Here is a 16853-nt window from a genome sequence, read left to right on the forward strand (position 1 = left end):
CTGCTCATCCTGCAGGCACTTCGCTCGAGACTTTTAAAGCGAGTATTGGTCCTATTTATCTTTCCTAGCTATGACTTTCTTTGTTTTCTTCTTGTCTCCTTTTGAATGAGACGTGTGTGTGTGTGTCAACTTCTTATTTCTTCAATTTTAAAGGAGGCAATATTTAGGTCTATTAAATAATGTGATCTTCAGGTTTGTAGGTCCTAAGTGTGCTAGACCCAAGTTTTATCAAGTTTTACCTTAATTTTTGACATCTAAAATAACCAACCAAAAAAATGAGTTTGACAACAACATACATAGCATTTAGAAAATGAAAAGGAAAATAAGCAGGATAGAAACTAACTTAGGATTCATGCTGGAAGTCAAAAGAGGCTTTGGCCTGAGATTTATTCCCTGTACAATAAATCTCCTCCTGGCTTGTGTTAAATAGAATAGCATCATAAACACATAAGCTCTTGTTGTCTCTTGTTGCATGATTGCACATCTTATGAAGTTGCTTGATCGCATCATGTGAAGTTGCTTATCAAAGATGGGCTAGCTAAACTCCTAGGAGTTCGTGCTCTTCTTCACCTATCGTGATTGCATGAGTTTGTAAGCATATATATACATCACCCAAGAGTTTATTCCGTGTATCCAATTTTTATTTATTTATTAACTGATATATATAATAGATAAATATACACTATAGATTTCCCATTTATGCTAATTAGGAATTAATATTATACTATAACTCATTCACAATGAAGATTATTTTTAGGGTAAATTCCACAAACCTCCCCTGAGCTTTGGGCTAATGCCGATAAAGTCCACAACATTTAAAAAGTGACCATCTTGGTCCTTATTCCCAAACGGTTTGTAACACCGTTACTTTTTTTTTTCCTTCATTCTTCTTTGTTATTTCCTCTCTCCAAAATCGCCTCTCTCTCTCTCTCTCTCTCTCTCTCTTTGAGTCCATAACCTTTGACCAAACCGAGCAACCCTAGCCACTTGAGCCAACCTACTAGCACTTTAAATTAACCATCCTCTACTCAAATCTGGCAACGATAAGCCCTCCTTATCTAAGCTTCGGTAACAATTTTTCTCATATCTACTTAGAGCCGATGATTTTGGCTTAGATCTGAAGATATTTTTCAAAAACCCGCTTAGATTCAACGATGTTTAAGCTTAGATTGGTAATGTTTCACTCTCCTCCGCTCAGATCAGGCGACGTCCGGCGACATTTCAATCTCCTCTGCTCAAATCTGGCACCATGGTGGTGGGTTTGCAATTTCTCCTCTCTCTTCCTCTTTGCGGTGGTGTTGTGGTGGTAGGTTTTGTAGTGGGTCAATTTTGGTTTGGATTGGTGATAGAGAATTTGGTTTTTTGTGGGTGTGTTGGATTTTTGTGGGTTTTGGTTTGTGTTTCTAGTTTTGGGTTTGTTTTGGGGTGGTCAGTATTGCTGATGGGTTTGTGGGTTTTATTGATGGTCGGTGGTTTTGGGTTTCTGGGTTTTGTTGGTGCCGTTGCTTTGCTGGTGATTGATGGTTTTGTGGGTTTTGCTGGTGATCGGTGGTTGGTGGTTGCTGGCTTTTTGTGGGTTTTCCTGGATCGAGTTACTGGCTTTGTGGGTTATGTTCTTCAAATTTTTATTCTTCTCTGAATTAGAGAAAAGGAAGAGAGAAGACTTAGGAGAGGGGTGACGGAGAGGACAAAGGGTATGTAACAGTGTTACAAACCATTTGGGAATAAGGACCAAAATTGTCACTTTTTAAATGTTGTGGAATTTATTGGTATTGGTCCAAACCTCAGGTAATGTTTGGGTTTGTGTTAACTCTGGCAAAAGAACTCTCCTACTGGGGACATTCTTAATGTGTTATTTTCCATTGAAGAAGAAGGAGAGTTTCATAGTACAGCCAAATGTCTTCTTTTTTATCAATGGTGTTGGTGTTAACTGTTAACCATGTCACATGTGGAATGGCACAAGGCCATGATGGTAGAAATGGCAAGTAGTAATGTTAGGATCAATATGAGTTTGGGATTGGGAGCCATGGAAAAAGCAATTTTCTTTTTTGCTTGAAAAAGTTTTATGTTACATCTTTTCTCTTTTACTTTGCCTTATATGTTAATTTCCCTATTTTATCATTGTTGTTGTTATTATTATTGTTAGGTTCTAAGGATTAGGAACTAATGTATTAGAACACTAATTTGTAATGTTGGCAAACCATGATCGAAACAGATTTTAAGTCTTGTTTAGACTTGCTCAAAGTGTATGCGTTTTATGTAAAGTTGGAATCGAGTTACTGCAGAACTTATAGTGCAATTCTATTTGGCTTGATTGATCGAGAATTAGACTTGATCGATCGAAAGTCGTGCAGATTGTTTTTTCTATTAATTTCCAACTCAGTCTAAGCCCGTTTGACGTGTAGGGTTTTATGTTTTGTCTTAAGTATAAAAGGGAAAACCCTAGCCACGTTTTATGTTGCTCCTTATGTTGTGTGTGTGAATCTTCTGTGAGATCAAGAGGTGGTTGCCTTCATACATACTTAGGGTTTCCAAGATTCAAGATTATGTCAAGAACTTGGTGATCATTCAGTTGTTGCATTCAAGAAGCTTAAAGATACACAAGCTGGAGTGCTTGTACTTGCTGTGAATCCAAGAAAGAAGTAGTTCGTGGACTCAGAGCTGTTACGTGGCCATGGTAGTAAGTTTCCTACTCGAGGTAGCAATAGGATGTTAGTGGTCTAAGTTGCTTTTGTGTAAACTTCAATTCTTTTATAGTGGATTTAGGTTTACCTTGAGGATAACTAGGTTAAATCCTCCCTAGGTTTTTACTAGTTTGGTTTCCTAGGTCATCATATCTTTGTGTTCTTTATTTTCCACACTTTACATTGATATGATATATTTGTGCTAACCTAGATCTGATAATTGGACTAAGTAATCACTTGGCTAAATAACTAGGTTAATCTGGTTGTGTTTTAAGGGGTCTAAAAACAAACAATTATTATTATTATTATTTTATTTTATAGCTCAACTATTAAAACAAGTGAAAAATGAAGACTCCCCAACATTGATTTTCCTCATGAATTAGATTAGACAATGAATTACAAAACTATTGAGGTTGGGTCATATATACTCATATGTAGTAATCCTGACAAGTTACAATATACGATTGAATTGAATACAGTCATAGCAAGTCTAGATTTGAAGTCTCAAGAACAAGATACTAACCATTTTGAAGAAATTACAAGTGCAAAAGCTTATTTTGTTTATATTTCCATTGTATGATATCTCAATCTTGCGAGGTAGGGTGCCATAGTACCAAATTGTTTACTGAATGTGTCAACGTGGTGACAAAGCTTTGAAGTCATTTTTTGAGCAAAATTGACAAAGATGGGCGCAATGCTCACTTTGTTTCTCTCTATCTCTCTCTCTCTCTCTCTCTTGGATTCTATATCTTGGTATGACACTGTTTTTCAAATAATGGCATATTATTTAGCTTGTAGTGGCACGAAACCAACTTTGAAGTTGTAAGGGGATGCTTTATTCATAAACTTGCGCTTGATTGGACCTACAAATATGACGCGATTATCTTTAGTTGTTTGATAAACTATGTTTTCATGGGCTTTTTGGATGAGGAAAATTGATGAACTGGAGAAAAGCTCGGCCTTCAATTGTATGCGAGACTCCCATACCTAGGCATTTTCTAATGCATAAAATGCTTAATGGGTTTAGAGCATCACCATCAGGTCTTCCATAAAAAATGTTATTTTGACACACTAAAAGCCTACTTTATTATTTTAGCACATCAGTTAACAATATCATTTATCAGATGTTCTATTCTTCAATCCCATACATTAAAATAATATATACATCACATTAAAATATCATTAAAAAAAACTTCAAACAGTAATATATACTACACAGCCCACTACCACCATTGCCCATAGCACACCACCACCACTGCCCATAGTAGCCCACCCATACAACCACCGCAATCCACCACCGCCGACAACCATAACCAAACCCAAAATCAACCAACCCACTACCACTGACCACCATAGCTAAAAACTAAAATCAACCAAAACCCAAAATCAGCCCACACCCACCGCTATAACCTACCAACATCAGCCCATCACAACCAATGAAAATTAGCCCACCCATCGCCATAACCCACCAACATTAGCCCATTACAACCCATGAAACTCAACCCACATCCACCAAAAAAAAAAAAAAAAAAAAAAACCCAAGGTGATCTGAGATGGATGGCGCTGCGTGATGGACAGCGATTCACCCATCCGAAACCACCCATTGCCCAACCCACCCATCAAACCACAACCAAAAAAAAAAAAAAAAAAAAAAAAAAAAAACCACAGCTAGAGAGATTGGCATGGAAGTGATGCGTCGGTGTCGGCGTTGGCGTGGAATTAATGGTTGGCGTTGACATGGAAGAGAACTGATGGCGAGAGAAGAAAATATGAGAGGATGAGAGAGCTATGCTCGGTTTTTAAGAAAAAAAGGAGGAAGAGACTGACAAAGAGATGAGAGAGAGAAGAATAAAAAATTCATTAAAATTACACATCTTTCCATACGTTTTCATATTTGAGAGCGTATTGTTGATGAATATCAAATTTTTTGAGATTTAGAACATCTCATGAGAGATATTTTTTAGTGTTTGGTGTGTCAAATGCCAAATATCAAGATTGTTAGGACATATGTGTTTCACTTGTTAAGAACATATGTCATGATTTTATGTAATTGGCTTATCCTTTGATAAAACTCACTTTACTTGTATTTGGGTAGATTTAGGATGTTTTAAATACTTTAAGAAACCTTATTTCAAGATCAAGTATTGAAACTTTCAAGTCTGTTCAAGAAAACAAGTTCAGAGTGCAAAATTATTAAATCTCGACAACTGCATCTATCGAGCTTATGAAAGCTGTTCTTCATTTGGTGTGCTCGACAGCTGCTTGACAGCTGTTATCTGTCGAGGTTTAAGATTTTCAGAATTTCAATATGATTTTCTTGGGATCCGTGAATGTGTCTTTGGGCTTTCTTTTCTCCTAACCCTAGACATATAAAAAGATCAGTTTAAGGGCTGTCAAAGTGTTCACAAGTTGCGCAAGCTTTGAGCAAACTTTGTTCAAGCAAATTGTGATCGAAGACCAAGTTCTTGCCCTAGTTCATCTCTTTCTCTTGAAGAAGTTGTTGTGTATGTGTACCGTAAGGTTTTGTGACCAAGCATCTTCTTGATCTTCATCGTTTGGATGAACTGAAGAACTTTGCAACCAACAACCTTCTTAGTTGGTGATTGAAGTCACATACTGGGATCCGCGCAATTGGTTAGTCACGTACTGGGAGTCGTGCATCTGAAAGGGGAACTGTCACTACAGAACAAGTCCAATTGGGTATTGGGGTAAGGGTTCAATTGTAGGTTGGTAAGGTACTTAGATTCCTTTACTTGTAACCGCTTGTTATGATAATAGTGGAATTTCGGGAGTGGTGACCTGAAAATCACCCGGTGGGTTTTTTGCCGTTAGGTTTTTCCCATTCGTAAATAAATCACTGTGTTATTTATTTTCCGCTGCATATTTAGTTTATTGGTGATTTTTTTGTGCTACCACGCGTTTGCATGATAAATTGATTAATTAATAACTTGACTAATTAATTAATTAATTTCTATCACAAGGGATCATTCAGTTTGTGGCCTATCAAGTGGTATCAGAGTAGGCACACTCTGATTAGGATTTAATCTTTACTGTGTTGATCCATTGACCCCTGTTTGTCATGGATAGAGGACAGTCATTAATCATACCTCCTTTATTTGATGGCACTAACTATGCATACTGGAAAGTACGCATGAGAGCTTTCTTGCAGTCTTTAGATGAGAAAGTGTGGCAAGCTGTGGAGATAGGCTGGACTAAGCCTACAGAAGCGCCAGTCAACTGGGATGATGCCAAGATTAAGGCGGCAAACTTCAACAGTAGATTTTTGAATGCATTGTTCAGTGCTGTCACCAATGAGGAGTTTAAGAAGATATCCTCCACTGAAACTGCCAAGGCGGCTTGGACCATTCTCTAGACAACCTATGAGGGTACTAAGGCTGTCAAGGACTCAAAGCTTCAGAGGCTCACTACAAGCTTTGAAGAGATAAAGATGGAGGAAGATGAGTCTTTTGATGAGTTCTATGCCAAGCTAAAAGACATAGTGAACTCAGCCTTCAATCTTGGAGAAACCATTCCTGAACCCAAGATTGTGAGGAAAGTGCTCAGATCTCTGTCCAAGAGATTTTGTGCCAAGATTACGGCAATAGAGGAATCAAAGGATATTGACAAAATTCCTCTGACTGAGCTGGTTGGAAACTTGCAGGCTTACGAGCTAGGGTTGACAAGAATAGACAAGTTGGGTAAAAGCAAGAGTATGGCACTGAAAGCCAAGAGCAATGAAACAGATGAATCTTCTGATGATGAAGATTCTAAGATGAAGTCCTACATCACCAGGTAGTTCAAGAAGTTTATGAAGAATGCCAATGGAAAGGGTTTTGACAAGGACCGCAGGCAATCCAATTCTTCTCAGTTAAAAGACCAAGACAAAGGGAAGAAGGATGCTAAGGAAGGTGGTCAGTACACTGTTCCCTTAGGACCTAAGTGCTTTGGGTGTCAAGGCTTCGGTCACATGAAGCATGAGTGTCCTACATACCTCAAGAGTATTGGGAAGAGCAAGGTACTTGTTGTTACCTTAAGCGACATTGAGCCTGAGGATGATTCCGACAATGAGGATGACGGAATCTTAAATGCCTTCACGACCATTGTTAATCCTGTTGATGGGATTGTTGAAGATGTGGTTGAAGAAGAGGAATTGGTGAACTCTAAGTTTGAGAAGATGGATGATCAAGATGACATCCATACAGCCTATGAGAAGCTATATAAGCTTTCTGAGAAGTATGAGAAATTATATAGGCTAACCACCAAGAAGGTCACTGATGTGGAACTTGACCGTGAGGAGTTTTCCACTAAGTTTGATGAGGCTAATCAGACTATTGAAGCACTGAGATTTAAGAACAATTTCTTGGTTGAGAAGACCAAGAAGGTTGAAGCGGAGCTGTTTCAAGTCAGAGCTCAATTGGAGAGGACTTCAAGCGCAAAACTGAATGAGATGCTAAGCATTCAGAAATCTGCTTAAGATTGAATAGGTTTAGGGTATGGACTTTCTTCCTCTAATACTGCTTCTTCTAGTACTACTGTTTTTGTTCCTCATGCTAATAATGTTAAAATTGAGAACAATGAGATTAAAACTGAATTAGCTAGTGAGAACATAGATAAGGGTAAATCTATCTTATGAGCACCCCCTAAGCTTGAGAAGAAAGATGTTAAAAATCCTAAGGCTAAGAAGGCTAACTCTCAAAAGTCTAAACAAAAGAAGCAGCATCTCTATCATAATTGTGGAGCTACCGGTCATACTCGACCAAATTGTTACAAGTGGCTTGCCACTCAACAAAGCAACGACATGATAGCATCTGGCAACCAGAATCAGCTTCAATCCTCTCTCGCTCCCCTTGGTGATCTTCTCAAAGCACTCATGTTCCTTTCGAACTTGAACGATTTTAATTCTTCCCCTTCACCGTTAGTTCAAGGGTTTGCTAGACGGAAAGGTTCTTCCAAGGTGTGGAAGGAAAATGGCTCTAAGTGATTCTATCACTTTTCTCTCTCTCTTTTTGTTTTTGTGTGTGCATTACTTATGTGTTTTGCTTTCATGTTTTGAGTCAGTCTAGTTTTTATGTTTTGATTGTTTAACATGTTTTTGTTTGGTTATTTTTTTTTCAGTTTTTGCTTTTTTTTTTTTAAATAAAAAAAATTGAAAAATCAGAAAATATAAAAACAGTGTGTGTTTTGTGTACTTTGGTAATTGTGTACCTTGGATGGCCATTGAAACAATGTCTTCTAAACTTTGTATCATTTGTAACTTAGATGAGCATCTCTATGCACAACTAAGTAAGTGAGCTTTGTGGCTCGTGTTTGTGATGAGTACGATTAAGTTGTCTCTTAAACTTAACACGCATATCACTCTTTTTGACAGGAAGGACTAAAAAATTCTGAGAGAAAGGCATAAATAGCCATCTCACCACTGTTGCTCGCCAATCATAATTTGACACCTGTATGCTTCGGCATAGCAAAAGTGCAGTGTCAATGACATTTGTGTGCTTAGACATAGCAAAATTAGAATGTCAAATATTATTGGGTATTTCTTTTCTTTCTCTAATATGCCCATGCATGATATACTTAAAAGAAAAATATGCAAAAAATCAAAAGCAAAAAGATCAAAATGCTTTAAACATGATTGCAAGCGTGTATTCTAGGAGATGTGGGAGTTATAGAATGTACCTCAAATGTGATAGTCCCCATTAAGCAGTTATGATTGTGTGTGAGTTAAAGTGATTTTCTCATATCTCAAATCGTCATAACATGTATACACTTATACAATCTTACGATGTTTTTCACACACAACACGCAATATTCTTTGCTATTCTTGATACATGTGCAGGTACAATGTGATTTGGCCGTCACAAGGTTTTACATGTATTAATGTATGCTCACTAAACTGTCTAAGACTTGTTTTTGAAATATAAAATTAGTTAGACTTGTTTAGTATGTGTGTGTGTTTTTGAAGATCTATGTGCTTAAATTTTCATTTGAGAGATGTTTTTGAGTGCTTAATATGTTGATTGGATCGTTGGTTGAGTTGCATGTTGGATTGCATTCATGTCTGTGTTTTTCACATCTCGAAAAACTGTTTTTAAAAGCTGGCTCGACACCTCCTTGATACCTGGCTATCTGTCGAGCTTTTTAAAGCTTTTTCTTATCGCAATCTCGCCTGCACCTCGATACCTGGTGGATCTATCGAGATTGGGTCTGTATGCTCGACAGCTTATCGATACTTGGTGGATCGATCGAGCTTCTGTTCTTAATTCTGGTGTGTTGATCCTCGATACCTCCTCGACACCTCAACTGTCAACGAGTATTCCGTCGACACCTCCTCGACAGATAGCTCGATACCTCTCAATACCTGCATCTGTCGAGATTTACTGGCTTTCCTATATAAAGCCTCTACGCAATCTGCTTCTCATTTCCATCGATCTCTCTCTCTCGATACTTCTCTGTTTATCTCCCAAAAACACTCCAATCTCACTTCTATCTTGGTTCTCAAGGATTTTACAAGGTTTTTCAAGTTTTTCTTTCCTTGGTAAGCTTCTAATCCATTCTCATTCATGCATTTCATGTTTTGAAACCTAGGATTTGGGGTTTTTGAAATTTTTTTTTGGGTTTTTCAAAATTGATGAGCTTTCATTGAAATTTTGGGTTGGGTTTTCACTTAAATGTGTTTAAAACCTCATACATTGCATCACATTAGCATTATAATGGTATTGCCATGCATTTAGATGTGTGCTATATGTTTATGTGCTGATAGGTTTGGATTGGGCTGAGCCCATGATGCAATTTCCTTTGCATGTCACATGTTCATGCATTTCCCATGCATACTTACTTCTTTTCAATAAATTTGATATATTTGAAACTGTTTGGGACTTTTCTGATTGTCTTTCTTTCTCTCCCTCTCTGTTAGTTTATGTTAGTCGTGTCTATGGCACCTAAGTGTAAATCCACTCCAGCCTGGAACCCTCTTTGTTCCGGTGCTTCTTCTTCGTCTGATCCTACCTTATCTTATATCCGGTTCCGTGATGATGATGCCTTTAAGGCATTTTCAGAGAACTTTTTTAGACGAGGCATTCATTCGGAACACCAAGTCATCTTAACGGATTTTACAGACACCGACCTTCCCTCTGTCATTCACAGTAGGGGATGAGAGTCATTGTGTGACATCCCGGTCACCTGTCCTCTCGTGCTTATCCAGGAGTTCTACTCCAACATGCACGGGATTGATCAGTTAGTACCTTATTTCTTCACTCGCGTTCGGGGTACGCGCATTCCTATCACATCGCAGTTAGTTGCAGATGTGCTTCGGGTCCCTAGGATAGAGTTTCCTGACTATCCGAGTTGTGAGCGTCTGAGGACTGTGTCCAGGGATGAGCTCATATTTGCTTTTTTTGAGCGCCCCTCTTCTTGGGGTAAACGTCTTTTTACACCATGTTGACCTTTTGCTAAAGGTCCTAGATGAACATGGTAATGACTTTTGTTTTGCATCCTCTCTCTCACTATAACTCCATCACAGAGCCTCATGCTCAATTTTTTTGTCTCTTCTTGAGCATCTTACCATAGACTTCCCTTCTCATTTCATTCTGTCTATTATAGATGTTCATCTAGATTCGGCGTCCCATGATAAGCTCATCTTTCCTTCCGCTATCACGAGGATTCTATGCCATATTTCCGTTCCTTTTCCCTCTTCCGACCACTTTACTGTCATGTGTGCCATAGATTACGCCACTGTTAAACGTAGCGAGGCCAAGCTTCGGTCGCGGTAGTCGGATTCAGTAGCTCCTTCCTCCCGTTCCGCTCCATCCCGTTCGGCTCCATCCACATGGGCTCCTCCTTCTTCTTCAGGCGATGTGTCTTTAGGAGATATCATGGCGCAGCTGCAGCGCATGGATGCTCGCCTCAATACACTCTCTACGGAGTTGTATTAGGTGAGCGTTCGTGTTGATCGTATTGCACAACGACAGGCGTTTATGGGTGGCTTTGCTCCTGAGGCTACTCCTTCACCACCTTCTCCCATGGCTTATGCTTCTGAGGATGAGGATGATGATGATAGTGATGATGATGATACTTCCGATGATGCTGATGGAGCTGCTAGCTTTGCCGATGAGATGTCTACTTGACACTCTTACCCTTTGTCATTCATGACAAAAAGGGGAAGTAGTTTTGGTATGAGAGTAGTCCTTCGTAGGGGGAGAGTTAGTATATGACCATTTTGATAGAGGGAATGTTGATACTTTTTGAGGGATGTAGTGAGGATAGTATGTATCTTTTCTTTTCTTTCTTTTTAGATACATTACTATTGTACACGAGGTCTTGTGACCATTTATAGACATACATTGTACTTATCTCTTTCTTTATATTGATGTATGTTTTTCTTTCACCTACCCCTTCATGTGTTGTTTCTTTTCTCTCTTTATACACATGTTTCTTATACTTGTATGCAATCTATTATTTTTGTGTCACACAAAGATGCCTTGATGAGTTTTGTTTAAAGTGTTTCAGAAATATAGGTTGTCAAAGTCTACTTGCCATAAACTCTCTTCTTGCAAAGTTTTTCAAGAGTCTGTGTTAGGATAGATTTTATTGTATTCAACAATGAATATGAGTTGAGTGATTTATGACTTCTCTCATATGTTCATTTGTTTGTTGTGGTTTTGTCACGGATTGCCAAAGGGGGAGATTGTTAGGACATATGTGTTTCACTTGTTAAGAACATATGTCATGATTTTATGTAATTGACTTATCTTTTGACAAAACGCACTTTACTTGTATTTGGGTAGATTTAGGATGTTTTAAATACTTCAAGAAACCTTGTTTCAAGATCAAGTATTGAAACTTTCAAGTTTGTTCAAGAAAACAAGTTCAGAGTGCAAAATCATTAAAGCTCGACAGCTGTATCTATCGAGCTTATGGAAGCTGTTCTTCATTCGGTGTGCTTGACACCTACTCGACAGCTACTATTTGTCGAGGTTTAAGATTTTTAGAATTTCAATATGATTTTCTTGGGATCCATGAATGTGTCTTTGGGCTTTCTTTTCTCCTAACCCTAGACATATAAAATGATCAGTTTAAGGGTCGTCAAAGTGTTCACAAGTTGCGCAAGTTTTGAGCAAACTTTGTTCAAGCAAATTGTGACTGGAGACGAAGTTCTTGTCCTAGTTCATCTCTTTCTCTTGAAGAAGTTGCTGTGTATGTGCACCGTAGAGTTTTGTGACCAAACATCTTCTTGATCTTCATCGTTTGGATGAACTGAAAAACTTTGCAACCAACAACCTTCTTAGTTGGTGATTGAAGTCGCGTACTGGGATCCGCGCAATTGATTAGTCACGTACTGGGAGTTGTGCATCTGAAATGAGAATTGTCATTACAGAACAAGTTCAATTAGGTATTGAGGTAAGGGTTCAACTGTAGGTTGGTAAGGTACTTGGATTCCTTTACTTGTAACTACTTGTTGTAATAATAGTAGAGTTTCGGGAGTGGTGACCTGAAAATCACCCGGTGGAGTTTTTGCCGTTAGGTTTTCTCCATTCGTAAACAAATCACCGTATTATTTATTTTCCACTGCATATTTAGTTTATTGGTGATTTGTTTGTGCTACCACGCGTTTGTATGATAAATTGATTAATTAATTAATTAATTTATATCGTAAGGGATTATTCAGTTTGTGGCTTATCAAAGATATCTAGGGGAAAAGTTGTTCTTAGCAGCACACGTATCAAGATACATGTAGCCAACATTCATTATAACATATATTAATGACAAGAGAAGTCAAACACACGGATACCTCTTAATAGGGCTGCTTTTTCTTTGATTGAGTTAAACCCTCCTTTTTCTTTGATCGAGTCACATCTGGTAAGTATATTTACTTTGAAATGTAGGAATGGGCCTTGTTTGTCACTAGTGAACCAATCAAAAGTAAAATAATTCGTCCTTTTAGGCTTATACTTCTTTAAGAGGAAGGAAGTTGAGTCAGATGTATATTAAATTCTTCTAAGTAAAAGAGCATGTTTTTTTTACTTTGTTATAGGGAAAAAAAAAATCAAATTAGCAAAAGCCTTTATTGTTCAAATTTCACAGAACTGAAGCTAATACAACCGTAGACAGCAACAAATTTTCTTTTTGATAATTCGTTTGTTGGGGGAGAGAGTATTCAAACCCTGATTGTTTTTGTTAAAGACACTAAAAGGTACCGGTTGAGCTACAAGTCTTTTAGCCAAAGAAAAGACTTTTTACAATTTGCTCTTAGCTTAAAAAGTTTACAATTTGAATTATTTGAAAAGTCATACTCAATTAAACAAATTAAGTTCCTTTCCCTCTTTCTTTTAATTGACCTTAGAGCATCCACATCAGTGGGTGGAAACTCTTGTATAATAGAAAAAGCTACCATTTTTACACATTTTGAAGCAAAATTGCTCTACATCAGTGCTTCCAAAGTCTTGTATAATCATGTATATTTATCCACGAGCTACAGTAACTGTGAATATATACACGGTTACTGTAGCTCGTGTATACAATATCTTAATAATTTCTGGTTCGCTCGTTTTTTTCTCTCTCTTCTCCATCTACACAACTAACCTTCCCTCATCATGTTCTTTCTTCCTCTGATACACACTCCCACAGACACAAAATCAAAAATCAACTACAAACATCAAAAATCATCCACAAAATCAACAACAAAATCAACCACTAGAACAAAATCGTTTGATCGGTGATCGGTGATTGTGGATCGTGGATTGGAGAGGCGATTTGGATCGGTGATGTGGATCGATGTTGATGGAGATCGGTGTTGATGGAGATCGGTGATGGGTTGACAGAGATCGGTGAGATCGGTGTTGATGGAGATCAGTGGATTGGAGAGGTGTTGTGGTGCTTGTGAGGCTGTGGTGTTGATGGAATCCTTGCTCTGGTGCCTCTGGGTTTTGACCGTGAGAGAAAGAAGAAGAAAGAAGGGGAAGAAAAGAAAGAGGAAATGGCAGAGATAAAAGAAAAAGAAAGAAAGAAGAAAGAAAAGGATATATTGGAAAAAGAAACGGTAGGTAAAATAATATTAAAAAAAGAATATAAAAATATTATTTATATAAAATATAGTGTATAATAGATGAACTGATGTGAGTGTTTTGTAAAAATAGATGTGTAAAATAGAAAAGGTAGCTTTTTCCGTGTAAAATAGATGATAAATTTACACGAGCTGATGTGAATGCTCTTAGTTTACTAAATGAAAATTATGAACAAATTTTTAAGTTTGAGCAACAATTAATGATTATCTAGTATTTGCTTATAATTAGAGGATGCAACAAGATAACCTAATTGCATGGACTAGTCAGCATTAGAATTTAGATGGTTTTTTGAAATTTGAACCCAACAATTTTGCCAATTAAAAATATAAAAAGCTCCAAATTTTGTCAAATAGACATCGCATCCAAATACTTGGTTTAATAGTGTTCAAGGTTTTAATTTGGAGCTAACTTTCCTATAACTTGGTAAAATAAAAATGAAAGAAGGTGAAAATTTTATATTATTGTTAAGTGATGAGAGTATGAGACACTGTTCTCTTCAAAATTCAAGCAGATCTGCCTCCTTCACGGACTAGTAACAACAAGCCAGCACCACATATATGATAATTCTGAAAAGGATTTTATTTTTTGGTGATTCTACAGATAAGTTTGACGGGACACTTTTTTGGCTTCTTGCCTTTCTTTGGTAAAGTTTTTAGAGAAAGAACCAAATCTCACGAAGCACATAATATTGTTAGGGCAAGATATAAGTATAGTAACTAGGGTGAGTTTGGTTCAGCTTTTCTTAAAAGTGCATAATGAAAAAGTGGAGTTTCAAAAAGTTGAGTGTTTGGTAAAAACTGTTAAAAAGTGCATAATGAAAAAGTTGAGTGTTTGGCTAGCACTTATAAAAGTGACAGTTTGAGGGATAAATTACCAAAAAGGACAATGTATATATAAGGGAATTTATTTCATACTTTTTTTTAAAAAAAATTTTTTTATTTTTTTTTATGTGAGTTTGTTTCATACTTAAATCAATTACTTCATCATACTTAAATCAATTTTTCTCTTTCTAAAAAAATTATTTTTTTCTCACTAATATTAGCTAATAATAACCTACCACTTAAGATTTATTATAAAAGTATTGTGAAAATATTGTGATAAAAATTGATACTAATTTTAATTTTAACATACTATTAAAATTATTTTTTTCTCTTTCTAAAAAAATTATTTTTTTTCTCACCAATATTAGCTAATAATAACCTACCTTAAGATTTATTGTGAAAATACTGTGATATAATTTCTTTTTTTTCTCTCTTTTTTTCTCTCCACACACGTGGGCTCTTCTTCCTTTTCTTTTTTTTTCCCCTCTTTTTCTCCTCCACCCACGTATCCACACTCTTTTCTTTTCTTTTTTCCTTCTTTCCTCTACCATACTAGCACTTCAGTCCAGAACATTCCACAGCTCTCTTTCTTCTTCTTTTTTTCCTCTTAGCACTTCGGTCTAGAACATTCCACAGACAACTCTCCTTCTTCTTCTTCTTTTTTTCCCTTTCCGGTTTGAAATCGGCTTGAAGCGAAAAATGCCGGGGTCCCCGTGGTAGCAAGACACAAGATTCCTTCCCGACCACTCGGCCTTAGCGTATGTCGGTGATACCCGTGGGTGGAAGAAAGACCTCTTATCAAAAGAACGAGTGGCATGATGCGATCTACTCAATTAATGGGGAACAGTCTGCCGTGGTCGGTAAATCTCCCCCCCCCCCTTTTTTTCGTCAGTCTTCTTGATTCACCAGAGGGTCTTGATTTGCTGCTGTTCTAATTTTCTTGTTGATCTGCTGTTGATCCGAAAGAGTTGTTGTTCTAATTTTTTTTTTTCCTGTTCTTGACCTGCTGTTTTCGAAAGAGTTGTTGTTCTAATTTTTTTTTCTTCTGTTCTTGATCTGCTGTTGTTGTTGTTTTGATTTTAGATTTGTTGTTTAATAGAGGGTAATTTGGTAATTTCCTGTGAGCCCAACGGATATATCAAAACGCTCCATTCACGTTTTGATTTATGGACCTCAGGAGGTCCATAAATTTTGCGCGTTTTGGACGCTATTTTTGCCTGATTCCAAAACGTAGCTTTTATCAAAAAGTTGCGTTTTGGGCTGAGCCAAACGCAATTTTTCTACCGCTTTTTCTAATATGCGCATTTTCAGCTCCTAAAAGTGCAAACAAACGCACACTTAGACGCTGTTCTTTAGGTTTTTTTTCTTAAGATTCTATCATGTAAATTTTTTCTTATGGGATAGAAGTATATTTCTTAGTTAAATAGCCACATGGCTGAATCTTAAGAAGTGAACTTAAGGAATAGCACCTAAAATACTGTACTTAAATTTTGTCCATATTGCTATATCGTCTGTATTCCATGTGTCTAGTGGCACTAAACTCGTTGAGATAATGACATGTGTTTACTCTGAAAGTACTGAACTTAAACCAAGTTCTTTTTGTTGTATATCATTTTCATTACACAAACACATCTAATTTGTACAAGAGGTTGATAGAATTTGGTTTGGAGTATTCCGAAATGCTTTAGAATACAAGATTTTTTTAGAATTCTGCGTGAGAAGCTCTACCATGCTTTAGAATACAAGAGTTTGATAGAATTTGTTTTTTTATTCCTCTATGATAGCCACCCATGTGGGGTGTCAGCCAACCAATAATACATCTTTTTTTTCTTGATAATATACATCTTCTTTATATTACAGCCACATGTGAATTATCTTCTTAGGTGGATTTTTGATAGCCAAGTCTTTCTTGGATTAAGTAAGGAGAATTACAGATTATATTTTGTACAATTTTAAGAGTTTTTATTTTTTTTATTAGGAGTTTTGGTAGTAGATTTATGACATGGCATAATCTTGACTATTTATTATAAATGAAATATCAATATTAAATTTTTTTTAACCAATCCGCCATTAGTGGATTGGAAAAATTCCAAATCACCGCCAACCCACCAAATTATAAAAATGATAGGTCGGTTGAAAGTTTGAGCAATTTCAACTTGGCGAATTGGGCTAGTTAGGCTTTGTTATGTGTTGTATACTAAACTTCAAAATTTATTTTATCATTTATGAATAAATTTAAAAATTATTTCCTCTAAATCCTATAAACTATTGAAGGACTTGCAACAAAAATA

Source organism: Quercus lobata, chromosome 8 (genome assembly GCF_001633185.2).
Source record: "Quercus lobata isolate SW786 chromosome 8, ValleyOak3.0 Primary Assembly, whole genome shotgun sequence".
Taxonomy (NCBI): Eukaryota; Viridiplantae; Streptophyta; class Magnoliopsida; order Fagales; family Fagaceae; genus Quercus; species Quercus lobata.